Raw genomic sequence first — 14,139 nt, 5'->3', positions numbered from 1 at the left:
GATGGAGGCTGGCTCTGTCATCCTCGCCCGTTGTGTCTTAGCAGCCCGGCGGTGAGTTCGCCCGTCTTTCAAATGAGCACAAGAATAATTTCTTGGTGGGGGTCTGCTGCTGAGCAGATGTTCGCAGAGCCCCTCAGGGGCCCCGGGACAGGGCCCTCGGTAGGATTGAGGTGGTGGTTGTGTAATCGTTTTTCCTTCTGGTTTTGATTAAAAAATGATACATGCGCCTCTATGTACACACGTGCCGATGCTAATGGGGACGCACACACAAGAGACACCTCCACGCGGGCGAGCACAGAGGCTGTCCCTGCCGCCAGGGTCCCTCCCGGCATCGTATTCCACAAACGAAAAGATTGGGGGGGAATCTCTTTTTTCAAACAACTGAGATGTTCCTGACCTTTGAAGGCCCCACGTTTGGGGTGAGGGCGGAGAGAGGCAGCCTTCCCCGCCCAGAGAGAGACTCCCGTGCCCTCGGCCATCCTGGGGAGACACAGGCCATCCCTGCCCACGGAGGGCAACCCCCCTCCGCCCACTGCTCACAAGTGTCGCCTGCATTTGGCTCTGTTTTCCGTCAGAATGAGAGTTGGAGGCCCGGTGTCCCCAGCAGAGCCTGGCTGTCCTGTTACATCAGCCTCAGCGCCCCCCCGCCCCCCAAATGCAGCTGTCTTGGAAGACGACAGCGAATTGACCAACGTGCCAGGATTCCCGGAGACCAAAGTATTTGAGAGCGATCAGGAAGAGGGTCACCTCGGCCAGGTCCTGCGGCCCACGCCGTGTTTCCTGAGGGTTAGGAATGCATTTCCGCAGGGGCTCGCATTGTATTCCTGGTCCTTCTAGCAGGGGAAAGGGCTCAGAGCTGGCCCGCAGCCTGTCGAAGGCACTGGACGCCCCCCCTCGGCCTGGGCCTCCCTGTCACACCTGGGTCCCCCCCCCCCCCCCCGCCCCCGAAGTGGAGTGTTCATTTACTCTGTAAGTGAAAAGTAGATTTACCCATTAATTTCAACTCCAGCGCTCCCAGCCCCAGCGAAGGCACAGTTAATATCATCTCACTTCAGATGACACTCGGAGGAGCAGGAAGACAATTTGTGGGGGGAAAGGAATGGGAGGCAGCGCGCGCGGCCCGGGAATGTTAATATTTACTGGCTGCCGCCCGCGCTATCTGGGAGCCTGCACAGGCGCTAAGTGGGGATTACATCTTCAATTAAGTAGTGGTGGCGGGGGAGTCGGCGATGTTTCACAGAGGGAAACTGCCGAAATCATACTTTAAGGAGAATCATTTTTTTAAAAAGCTACGGAAAAAAAAAATTGAAATCAAAGCCCGAGGGGAAAAAAATAGAGGGAACATTTCTGTTCAGGGAATCCTAATATTTTGGCTGAACACATTATGTAAAATTAAATACTATTTTAAACCAAGGAGATATAATATCTAATTAAGTTTTTGTGGTTGATGGGCTTAGAGAGGGTTGTGAATGTTGCATCCATTGAACTGAAAGAAGCAGAAAAATTAAATAACACTGTCCTATAGTGACTTGCACCCAGACACGCCAGCCGGCTTCCGTCTCCCGTGCTCACTCCGCCCCCACCTAGAACTCAGGGAAGAAGTGAGAGAAAATGAGCATGAGCAGGAGGAGCTCATGAAGCTTGTGAGGACCCCAAGGAGCCGGAATCAAGAGTTGTGAGGCTCCTCCCCGAGCTGCGGCCATGGGCTCGAGGGGCTGGGGAGCTCTCAGCCAAGGCCGTCCAGGGCGTCCAGGCTGGAGAAACAGCAGGACCCCCTGGAACTCCTGCCCCAGAATGCTCTCTGCTCTACAGCAGGAATGTCAAGCTCGGGGCTGTGCAGGTTCTGTAATTGATCAGAAGTACCAGGAGGCACTAAGACCATAAGGCTATTGGGAGTTTTAGAAGAATGTCAAGGTAAGGCGTGTAGAAACCAGAGATGGAAGATTCGTTTTTAAAGAAGGTTGACTTCTAAGACTAATTATTTCTTTAAGGCATTTTCAAGTTACTCTATAAAATAATTTTTAAAGAGAGGAAATGAAGAGATTAGTACGGCTCTAGCCAGTTTGGCTCCGTGGATAGAGCGTTGGCCTGTGGACTGAAGGGTCCTAGGTTCAATTCTGGTCAAGGGCACATGCCCGGGTTATGGGCTCGATCCCCAGCAGCGGGTGTGCAGGAGGCAGCCAATCCATGATTCTCTCTCCCTCTCCCTTCCTCTTTTTCTAAATATCAGTTTTTTAAAAATCTATATATAAAAGCCCAGTGACCAAAACAGCGGAACAACTAGAACAACCAGAATGACCGGTGTCTATGACACATACTGCGGCAGCCAACCAGCCTGATCCGGGCCCCAATCGGCACCCGCCCCCCCGGCTGGCCCCGCCCCTGATCACCACCCCCCATTGGGGGCAGGACCGGCCAGAACCCACCCATGCACGAGTTCATGCACCAGGCCCCATATATATATATATATATATATATTTAGTACATGATTTTCAGTGGGCAATTTTGTAAAACTTACACTTTCTTTTTTGATTAATCCTCACCTGAAGATATTTTCCCATTGATTTTTAGGGAGAGTGGAAGAGAGAGGGAAAGACAGAGAGAAACATCGATTGGTTGCCTCCTGTATGAGCCCTGATCCGGGCTGGGGAGGAGCTTGCAACCAAGGTACATGCCCTTGACCGGAATCGAACCCAGGACCCTTCGGTCCGCAGGCTGACACGTTATCCACTGGGCCAAACCGGCTAGAGCTAGGCTTTCTTAAACCAAGAAAAATTTAAATGTCTACCGATTCTGAGAGGCAATCTACACAAAGACAATACTCCAGGTGCCGAAACTGAATGGTTCCATCCTATTCCGGTAGGGTTCCCTTTACAATGACTGTCACAAATGTACAATAGAAGAACTGGCTCACCATCTTAATAAGTTTAAGCTTTGGTTCCTGAGATTACATAAGCAGGGTCACTTTTAATATTTGGGGGGAAAAAAGAAAAAGAACTCTCAGGACATTCTCATATCGAGTTGAAAGAAATCTGGTCAGAAGCCTATTTGAAAATGGAATATTCAAATTATGACTTGGCGATCAGGAAGTCGTTTAAATAATTGAAAATGAAGAATGAGCTGCAAGAAGTCGCTCTTTGGTGGTTATCTTTGTTTCAATTGCCAGGAGCAAGAAGTAGATTTTAAAAATAGACTCCCCAGGACAGAGCCAGGGCCTCTGACAGGCTCTCAGAGGCAGGATTCTAGAAATTCCAATCATTTAACAAATTGTGCCATTAAAAGTCATAATAGGTCTAAGAGCCATTCTTCAAAGAACTTACTAAGTAATTTGACCTACATAATCATCTTGTTAAATTCATTTGATATCATGAGACAGTTAGTGAGATATGCATAGTGCATTATATTAAAGAGAGGAGCACCCTTCAATGGGTATCTGATGTGCACTTTGCAGTCGCAGCTATTAGTTGCCTGTAAAAGTCCTAGACATGATTGGATCGGATTGGATGACTGTTCTATCATTTTACTTTGTAACACAGGGGTGGAGATTACAGGGCTGCTAGTGCTTACTAGGAAATATTTAACGAAGGATGTTTTATTTATTAGCATAAAGAGACACAGTGGGTTATCGGGTGATTAACGTGCTGATGTGGCTGGCGTACTTGTCAAAAGTAGAGTGCTAATTCGATAGCAAGGCGACAGCCAGTCTCTGAGTTGATGTATGCCTGCGCAAACCGAGTCTGAAAGCAGGGCACTGCCCACTTAAAAGGATCTTTGTGAATTTCTGTAATTGCACATTATCAAAAACAAACAGCCGCCGCCGCCGCCGCCGCTGCCGGCCCACTGAGCAATTTCTCCGTTGTAAATCTGCCTTCTCTCTGCCAGGAGCCCCTGCATTGTAGCTTTTGCATCCCTGACATCCCAAATCAATAACAGGGAACGCTATTTAATGCTACTAATCTATGTGGGAAACACAATGTTTTCATAAGAAGTAAATTGAGAAGAGAATTCAACAAAGGAGCAAAGGAAGAAAAGAACTGGCATTTATTGAGTGCCTGCTGTGTGCCAGGCTCTGTGGGGTCTCACAAACACTGGCAGGCCATCTCGTTGGATCCTCCACAAAGCTGTACGGCAAAGGAAGAAACAAATTGATTTTTAAATCTCGAGTTGCACACATTTTCTATTTTGTCCTTTGCTTTCCTTTGGTTTGTGTACGTAAGCCCTACGAGTAGCTTTCAGCATCAGAACTACTTTGCTCCGGGTTGGGAGGGAAAAGTTGTTAATATCACTTGTCCACAAACAGATGGACTGTAATTAGTGTGCACATTTTATCAATTTTTAACTCTTGCTCAGAGGACACTTGATCGGGATTTTACTCAGGCACAAAATGTATCTTCTAAAACACTGGCTCTTTGCTAACCACGTGAGTTTAAAGAAATCTCGTAAGATCATTAACTACATCACATACATGATCCATTTTTCTTTAATATTTGTTGATTGTATTATTTGCATGTCAGGAGAAATTTAGGGCTATTTCAGGGTAGAAATATTACAGAGTCTGGTTTGTTTCAGGCTACAAGCCAAGCTGTGGTACCCTTTGCCAATTATTTCAATGTGCTAAAAGCTGAAATTGACCCATTACCACATCAACCTTAGGAGCTGTCTAGTTTCCAGCGCCCTCTGCTGGCCCTCTGCGAGTTGATCACCCTCCTAACTCAGCCTGGAGAGGAACCACTCCTCAGGAAAGGGTCATCCAGATCAGAGTCAGATCCTCCGTCTCAGGGTTCAGAACTTGAATGCTGGTGGTAAGCCAATCTCTAGGCAGGCTCTGGGGACCAGTGGTCCCCAGCTAACTCCCCGGAATGCTCTCTCCATCCCGTCCTCTCCCCCAGGCTCCGGGGTTCCTACATCCAGCTGCCTGTGTTCGTGGACCACCACTCCCTCTGCTGCTCAGCCCCCAGACCTAGAAGTTGGCTGTGACGTCTTTCTTTCCCTCGCCTGGCACACAGTAGGCCCTTTGTAAATACCTGCTGAATAAACTGGATGAATAAGGAAGCAGAGATGGGAAGCAGAACTTCAGGATGTTCATTCACCAGGAAAAAATAGAAAGGCATCTATGAAGATGGAAAGAACGTCAGCATATCATTTCCAGGTAGGCAGCCCAAGGTGGAGAGCGAGGCCAGCGCCAGTTTGTCCCTGCTGGCCCTCCCTGAGTGAGGCAGCACTGGCTCCCTCCTGATCCCCACAGCGGCCCTGTGGCAGGGCAGGGAGTCTAAGCTATGTTCCCATTCCCTCCTTGCTCCCTGAAACTGCACGCTGGTTAGTTCCTTCCTTGTGACGGACCTGGATTGCCGCTGAACCCCCAGTCTGTTTATGGGCCGTCTGGTGATGTGTCTTACGCCTTTGAGGAGCTCATCCGTGTCAGGATGTATGGAGTCTTACCAGTGTCACCGCTGAGGGTAACTTTTTCCTTGCTCTGGGAGACCCTCACGTGGCCCCTTTGGCCACTGATCACTGATCTCTTTTTAATTTTTTTTAATCCTCACCCCAGGATATTTTTCCATTGATTTTTAGAGAGAGTGCAAGAGGGAAATATCTATACGAGAGAAACACATTGATTGGTTGCCTCCTGCAACTGGGCCGGGGAGGAGTCTGCAACTGAGGTACGTGCCTTTGACTGGAATTGAACCCAGGACCCTTCAGTCCGCAGGCTGACGCTCTATCCACTGAGCCAAGCCGGCTAGGGGTGACCACTGATCTTTATCGTCAAACTTGGTAAATAAAATTTGACATACTTGCAATTCAAATATTTTCTAAATTCTCTGGGCTAGTTTGATTTAAACAGACACCCTTTGATACATATATATATATATATATATATATATATATATATTCATTCATAATACACATATTGATAATAACACATAGACATTTCAGCAAGTTAGCATCAGGCTAATCTCACCACTCAGAGATAACTTCTATTCACATTTTGATGTATTTTTTAAAAAGAGTTATTTTTTAGAGCAGTTCTCAGTTCACAGCCAATTCCAATGGGAGAAATGGAGATTTCCCATATACCCCCTGCCCCAGACATGCTCAGCTTCCCTCGTTATCAGCACCCCCCACCGGAGTGGGATATTTCTGACAATTGATGAACCTAGATCGGCATCATTATCACCCAGAGTCCATCGCTGACATCAGGGTTCACTCTTGGTTTGACCAAGGTATAATGTCACGTGTCCACCGTTACAGTGTCGTACAGAATAGGCTCGCTGCCCTAACGATCCTCTGTGCTCTGCCTAGTCAACCCTCCCTCCATCCCCCCCAACCCCTGGTGACCCCTGATCTTTTCATTCGGGCTTAGTTTTTAGTCTCTCTTTTATGTGTGTGTGTGTGGGGGGGTATATTCATATTATAATAAAACCGGGCATATACTATGCATGCAATTTTATTTTCTGTTTCATTTTCCTTTTAAACTTTTAAGAGTTTATATTGTGGAAATTCTCAGACACACCTAAAAAAAGGGTACCCTAGCCAGTTTGGCTCAGCGGACTGAAGGGTCCTATGTTTGATTCTGGTCGAGGGCACATACCTCGGTTGCAGGCTCCTCCCTGACCCAGACCTTGGTCAGGGCTCATGCTGGAGGTAACCACTCGATGTGTTTCTCTCACATCGATGTTGCTCTCTGTCTTTCCCTCTCTCTTCCACTCTCTCTAAAAATCAGTGGGACGATATCCTTGGGTGAGGATTAAAAAAATAAAATAAAATAGGATAGAAAACTACAATGAATCTCCATGTGCCCAACACCTGGCTGCAGTAATCATCCCCATTTTGCCAGTTGTGTTTCATCTGTCTCTTTCCACTGCTTTTTTTTTTTCTTACTGAAGTACCTTGAAACAAATCGAAAGCACCATGTCATTTCACTCACAGCACTGAAATATGTATGTGTGTAGATGGCCTTTTCCATTGAGCATGACATCATGAACAGTTTTGCTTGTTATTTGCTATGGTTTAAAATATTCTTTTTTAACAACTGTCAAGTATCGTCATGGTTTCTATGTATTACAAACCTTTGCGTGCATCTCTGATCATTTCCTTGGGATTCAGCCCTTGATGTGAATAACAGGATCGAAGGTAAGAGTTCTAAAGACACAACAAGCATCACAAGGATTGCGTCAACTTAGAGTCCTATCAGTGGGGTGCGAAAGGGCCTGTTTCCTGAGCCCTCATGGACGCTAAGTGTTACCAATGGTATGGGTCAAGGTTCCCTTGCAGATAACAGAATCTACCCCGGTTGGCAGCAGCAGATTTCTTACCAGATATGAGGGAATCGTTAGAAGGTTTGGAAGAGCTGATTGAGCTCCCAGGAATGAATGACAGAACCACACCACAGACTGGCTCACCAAAGGAACTGGCCGGCCTACGTCGGGAAGCTGGGAATGAGAAGCTGTGGTCACAGTTGCAGGCTCTAGGTTCACAGTGCCTTTGCCATGATTCATACTATCTACAGGGATGTCTCTTAGCACCCAGGAAACTGGAACTGGAACCTGGGTTTTCTACTGCGAGTGCCATGGAAACTCCACGTGCCTCTATGACCTTGCTTGCTGGCAGGAGCAGCCGAATTATGGCTTGTGCCTCCTAATATCCATTTTTATTGTCTAATTTCAAATGAGCACATTGCTGGAATGACCACACAGGAGGGTCTGATCTCAAATTCCTAGCAGGCAGGTCATGGCGCAGTCACGTCCCAGGCCTTAGCAAAGGTCAGTCTTCACCTTCAGTGCACTCTGTCCATTGTTCTTTTTATTGAAAGAGATAATATTTTTTAAATAACTTTATTGATTTCAGAGCAGAAGGGGGAGAGAGAGAGAGAAACATCAATGATGAGAGAGAATCATTAATCGGCTGCCTACTGCACGCCCCCTACTGGGGATCGAGCTCACAACCTGGGCATGTGCCTCTGACTGGAATCGAACCTGGGGCCCCTCAGTCCACAGGCCGATACTCTATCCACTGAGCGGCTGTCTGTTTTCTTACGCGTCTAGGATGACATCCGGGGAAATGGCAGAGCCATTTTCTTGTCTAGGCCCCTCGAAGGCACAGGGCATGAGACCACAGAACCCTCAGTGTTACCTTGCTCCCCGCATACCGTCTCCAGGTGCAGAACTGCTCATTAGTGACCATCCTGCACCCACCAATGCACAACAAGTAGGCGCTCCTCCAGTTCGCTTTATGACCGGCCCTAGAGGTGTCCCCGCTTTGCTTTCTCCTGCCTCCTTCATCTACGACCAATGGATTTCATGCACCTTCCTTATGTTTTCTCCTTTGATTCTAACATATAAAATAAGCTGTAAAAATGCCATTCTCCCCAGCATGTTTCTCAATCCTTTGATCTCTTGCTTTGGGGCATGTCCTCAAAATTTTGGCTCGAACTCTTATAAAAGTTTTCTATAGGCTGGACATTTTTCGCCGACACCTCAGAACCAATACAGAAGCAGGGGCTATAGCTCATTCTGTGTCTTTCCTCTCATATATCCATTTGGCAGAAAGAGCGATGGTCCAACCTCCTAGGAACCACTGCTTTGGATCTAACATGTGGCATATGAGTAATTCAAGTTACCAGTATTCTCCTCTGCAGGGCAAGGCAGAGGCAGTTAGGGACAATCAGGCCAGCAAGGGAGCAGTTAGGGGTAATCAGACCGTAGGGGAACAGTTAGGGGTGATCAGGTAGGCAGGCAGAGGTGGTTAGGGATGATCAGGCAGTTTCCGCTACCATTTGGGGGCTTTTTCTTCCTTTAAAAATTTATCTGTCCAAGTCTTAGCCCCCAGTACTTCAAAGTGTGGCCTTATTTGGGAAAAGGATTGTTGCAGATATAATGAGTTAATTTAAACTGAGGTCATATTGGAGTAGGGTGGGCCCCTAACCCAATACAGCTGATGTCCTTAATGAAAGGGGGAAATCTGGACACAGACATGTGCGCAGGGAGAACGCCCTGTGAAGATGAAGGAAGAGATCAAGATGATGCCTCTAAAAGCAATGGGTCCAATGCTGCCTATACCTTGATCTCAGACTCCCAGCCTCCAGCCCTATGAGACGGTGGATTTCTGTTGTTGAAGTCACCCAGCCTAAGTACCCAGAGATACCTGGTTATAGCAGCCTTTGGAAACTAATACAGAGATGAAAATAGTTACCAGCCCCGTGTTATGAATGAACAACATAACCATACTGGGAGTGGCAGCAGAAAAGAACTAACCTAAGCAACTTTGGAAAAAAATATTTTGACTATATACTCTAAGGCCAAGGAAAAAAATATTGAACACAAATATTGAAGTGGCTGATCCTGGGCTTAGGGCAAGGACTGTACAAGATGCATGTGAGATATAAAATAAGAACCACACACACAAAAAGTGATAGAATAAGTCAAAAGGACACAGGAGCCCATCTGAACGGGCTTCAGTGGTCAAACATGGGAAAATCTGAGCAAGAAATTTGATATTAAATTACAACATCCTATATAATAAAGAGCTAATATGCAAATGGTTGTCACACCATCACACCGTAAAGGCTTAGACACTCAACACTGGGGAGAGAGGAATGGGGACCAGCCAGGCACAAATGAGCTCGCGAGAGAGGAATGGGGACCAGCTAGGCTGCGGCCCAGGAGAGGGACAAGCCGCCCGCCCCTCGGTTCCAGGTGCCAGTGGCTGGGGCTGCAGCCTGGGAGAGGGACAAGCTGCCTGCCCCATGGTCCTGGGCGCCTGTGGCTGTGGCCCAGGTAAAGCTGCCTGCCCACGGTCCCCTGTGGCTGCAGCCAGCCCAGGCAAAGCCAGCCCAGGTCCAGGGTGCCTGTGACTGGCCAGGGGAGTGAATCCTGGGTCCCAGGTGCAAGGCAAGGCAGAGGCAGTTAGGGACAATCAGGCCAGCAGGGGAGCAGTTAGGGGCAATCAGACCAGTAGGGGAACAGTTAGGGATGATTAGGCAGGCAGGCAGAGGTGGTTAGGGGCGATCAGGCAGGCAGGCAGAGGGGTTAGGGGCGATCAGGCAGGCAGACAGGTGAGCAGTTAGGAGCCAGCGGTCCTGGATTGTGAGAGGCAGTCAGACATCCCCTGAGAGGTCCCAGATTGGAGAAGGTGCAGGCCAGGCTGAGGAACGCCCCCCTGCACAGATTTCGTGCACCGGCCTCTAGTATAGAATAAAACAAGGATCATGAATCCATACTGACATAATTACAGAGACAAGAAGGACAAGCTCTTCTTTACAGTAGAACATGAAAATAGAACATTATTTGCAAACACTATGGAAATAACTTTCTGGGTAACTCATGAATGGAGGCTGGAAAGAGTGGGTAAAATTCCATGAGAAATGGGGCATTGACTTAGACTCAGAGATGAAGAAACCTGGCAGACATCACCCTAAGCAAGTGATGGATGTGAACTTCATCAGGAATAGGACAAACAGCGTGTCCCTCCTGATATGATGCCCTGAGGACACAGCATCGCTTCTGCGGTATCCCTAACAAACGTGTGTAACTTGAATTTAATCACAAGGAAACCTCAGCCGAACCTCAAATGAAGGCTATTCTTCAAGATAACCAGCCAGTTATCTTCACAGATTGTCAAGGTCATGGGAGACAAAGGACTGAGAAACTTCCAGACTTAAGGAGGTGAAGGAGACATAACAGCTAAACGCACAGAAAAGGGCTATTAGCGGGACTGGTGAGATTGGAATAAGGTCTAGAGATCAGATAATAGCATTATATCAGTGCTAATTTCCTGGCTTTCATCACGGTATTGTGATTATGTAGGATGGTAACGTTGGAGGAATCTGGATGAAAGATATGCAAAAATTCTTTGTTCTATTTCTGCAATGTATTTAAATCTTGGGGAGAGGGCATGGGGGGAGACAGCCTTTGTAGTGTGGGGTTGCCTCACTCCAGCAGACCAAATCCTCTTGGTAAGGTCCCTGTAAGACTTTTGTATTTGGCTGTTTCTGGATGTGCCAAATTCTGGAAGTGCAGGCCAAGCCCATTACAGCTCTCTTTGCTTTGCCATCACAGACTTTTTCAGGCAAGAGTCAGGTAGGCCCTAGCTGGTTTGGCTCATGGATAGAGCATTGGCCTGCGGACTAAAGGGTCCCAAGTTTGACTCTGGCCCAATTCTGGGGATTGATGCCTACGTTGTGGGCTCGATCCCCAGTAGAGGGCATGCAGGAGGCAGCTGATCAATGATTCTCTCTCATCATTGATGTTTCTGTCTCTCTCTCTTCCTCTCTGAAATCAATAAATTTTTAAAAAATTAAAAAGAAAAAGAGAGAGAGAGTCTGGCAGCAGTCTGTGGATCCATCTAAATTCCAGGGAACACAGGTCAAATTTTCCAGAACTCCCTCACCACCCTTTGCTCCAGTCCATGGTAGCACTGGGGCTAGTGGAGCCTCCTGATTCGGCTTGAAGTAAGGGTAGGGAAAGCCCTCACTTCCTTTCAAAGGACTCTCTCCTCTCCTCGGTGCCTCTCTTGGGTGCTTCTCTCTAGTCTGGAGATGGGGGATGGGCTATAGTGCATAGGACTGGGTTACTTACCTCCCAGAAGTAGTGTGTGGATGGTGCACTTTGTCACCTGATTCGAGGCTGAACCCAGAGCTCGAGAAAATGGCTAACATGCCAGTTAACCTCCTGTAATACCTGCCACTGAAAACATTCTCAAACATGTTTCAAATGAAAAAGAAATGGTGACATTCCCTATCAACCCTTTCCTTTGTTTTGCTTGAGGACAGTCAAGGCATCCTTGTAAGGGATTGGTGCGAACATTCCTGAAGGGAAATGGAGCTGGAGAGCCATCCCTGCCTCTTGATTAGAGACGCTAGGTGGCGAATTTCAGCAAGGTTGCCATAAAACAGCATCCTATCTAAGAAGGCATCTTTGCAATAAAATAATTTACCTGGAAGAGGAGGTTCTCCATAAGATAATAAACAATACCCAATGTATTGGCAATCTTTTATTCAAGTCAGAGCTCTGTGTTAGTTTACTGTGTGCTTTGGGATGGAAAGGGCATTATCTTCACTCTATTCCTTGCTTGGCTTTATAATCTCTGAAGCACATGACCTTTCCCTTGGTTTGGAGCTCAGGTGCAGTCTTTCGAGATTGGCTAATTCAAAGGGAGGGGTTGACCTCTGCTGTTCCAAGATGGTGGCCCCCGGGGAGATGCAAGCCATGTGGCCAACACGGTGGCTGCCAAGTCACGCAGTCCAAAATGGCGGCTGTCTAAACTGTTCTTCAACAGAAAAGATGACTTGTTCATGCTCATAGGGAGAGGCGGGGAGAGAGACAGAGAGAGAAACGTTCACTTATTTGTGCATTTCGTGGTTGACTCTTGTATGTGCCCTGACAAGGGATTGAACCCAAAACCTCGGCATATAGAGTTGATGCTCTAACCAACTGGCCTACCCCACCAAGGCTAACTATAGAAATCTCTTATCCGGCATTTAGGAGCCTTCCATGTTGTAGCTCTAATTTTATTTTCCCAGGTTTTTAAACTCTAATTTCGCTTACTATAACCTCAGGCAAAAGAACGACCTGCTAGTCCCCTGCATTTCCTTTATTTACTTGCTTGTGTACTTTCCTTTGCTGAGAACATGGTTCCCTCCACTGATGCTTCAGGAGTCAGTTCAGATGCCGCCTCCTCGGAAAGGACTACACGTTTATACTTGTTGAAGCTGGGTGATTGGCATACGGGTGTTCATCATAATATTCTATTTTTGTACATGCTTGACATTTTCCATCACAAAATGTGTTAACAAATGAAAAATTAAACTTAGAATTTAAAAAATAGTATATATGTTCATTCTATGGACTATTATACAACTCCTAAAAAGAATGCAGTGGGAAGAGAACTAAGCAACAAGAAATTAAAAGGGAACTTGCAGAACAATTGCTGTCCTCTGACTGCTTGCGTCCCCCCAAAATTCATATAGAAATCCCACCCCCCAAAGCTGATGGTATTAGTAGGTGGGGCCTTTTGAAGTGATGAGGTCATGAGAGTGGAGCCCTCATGAATAGGATTCATGCTTATAAAAGAGATCCCACAGCGATTCCCTCGCCCCTTACACCATCTGAGGATACAACCAGCAGTCTGCAACCTGACCATGGGCACTCTGATCTTGGACTCCAACCTCCAAAACTGTGAGAAATAAACTTCTGTTGTGTGGAAGCAAAGGGGCCACATGCTAACCTGACCAGCTCAGGAGAGACCTGCGTGGTGGGTGGCCTTGCAAACTCAAGAGACCTGAAGTGCCCACAAAGGATGGTCTGAAATGAAAACCAATTAAAAAGCAGTCTATGTGGGTAGCCATGTCCCAGGCCAGTATCTTCCCTGACAAAGGTCCACTTCGATCTTTACTGAGCCTATTGTCTTTTTGCATCTCAAGGTAACTTGTAACTCCCCCCCCCCCCCCCTCAAGGGTACAACCAATGCTCGAGGGCGCCAGGCCACAAACCACGAATTCTCTCATTGTTATTGTTATCTGTTAATTGTTGACTGTTAGCTATCCTGTACCCACCTGTGTAAAAGGAGCGTGTGTCTATCATTTTATTTTTTACCCAATCCCAGAGTCCTCCCCCCACCCCCGCTTTGCTTTCTCCGGCCTCCCTAATCTATCACCAATGGATTTCATATAACCCATTGATTGTAATGTATAAAACAAGGTGAAAAACACCATTCTCTCGAACATTCTCTCAATTCGTTGAGATTCTGCTTCCTGGCAATTGTCAACAGTTTGGCTCAAACTCACAATTCTTTACACAGGTTTGAATGTTTCTTAACGTTAACAGTTGTTTATAAGCTACCCGGTCTATGGTATTTTGTTATAGGAGCCCAAGCTATGGGCTAAGACAATGATATGTAAACTACGACCCTATTTATGTACACAGTGCAAAGATACAATTACCTGTACATACATTTGTAAGTATATACCTGTCCTTCTGCTACGCAAGTCCATTTCTTGGCCTATATTTATGCACATATATCCTTAGGGATCAAACTACTGGACATCCCTAAGGACGTATGTGCAAAGGTACTGAGCAGTCTGCACGTTATCGGAGCTGGAGAACTCTCTCGTTTCACCCGTTTGGGCACCTTACTCCTCTCCAC

The sequence above is a fragment of the Myotis yumanensis genome, unplaced genomic scaffold (genome assembly GCF_028538775.1).
Source record: "Myotis yumanensis isolate MYYU_CA2020_CCGP unplaced genomic scaffold, mMyoYum1.0.hap1 SCAF_5, whole genome shotgun sequence".
NCBI classification, from domain to species: Eukaryota; Metazoa; Chordata; class Mammalia; order Chiroptera; family Vespertilionidae; genus Myotis; species Myotis yumanensis.
This window is presented reverse-complemented; position numbering follows the sequence as displayed.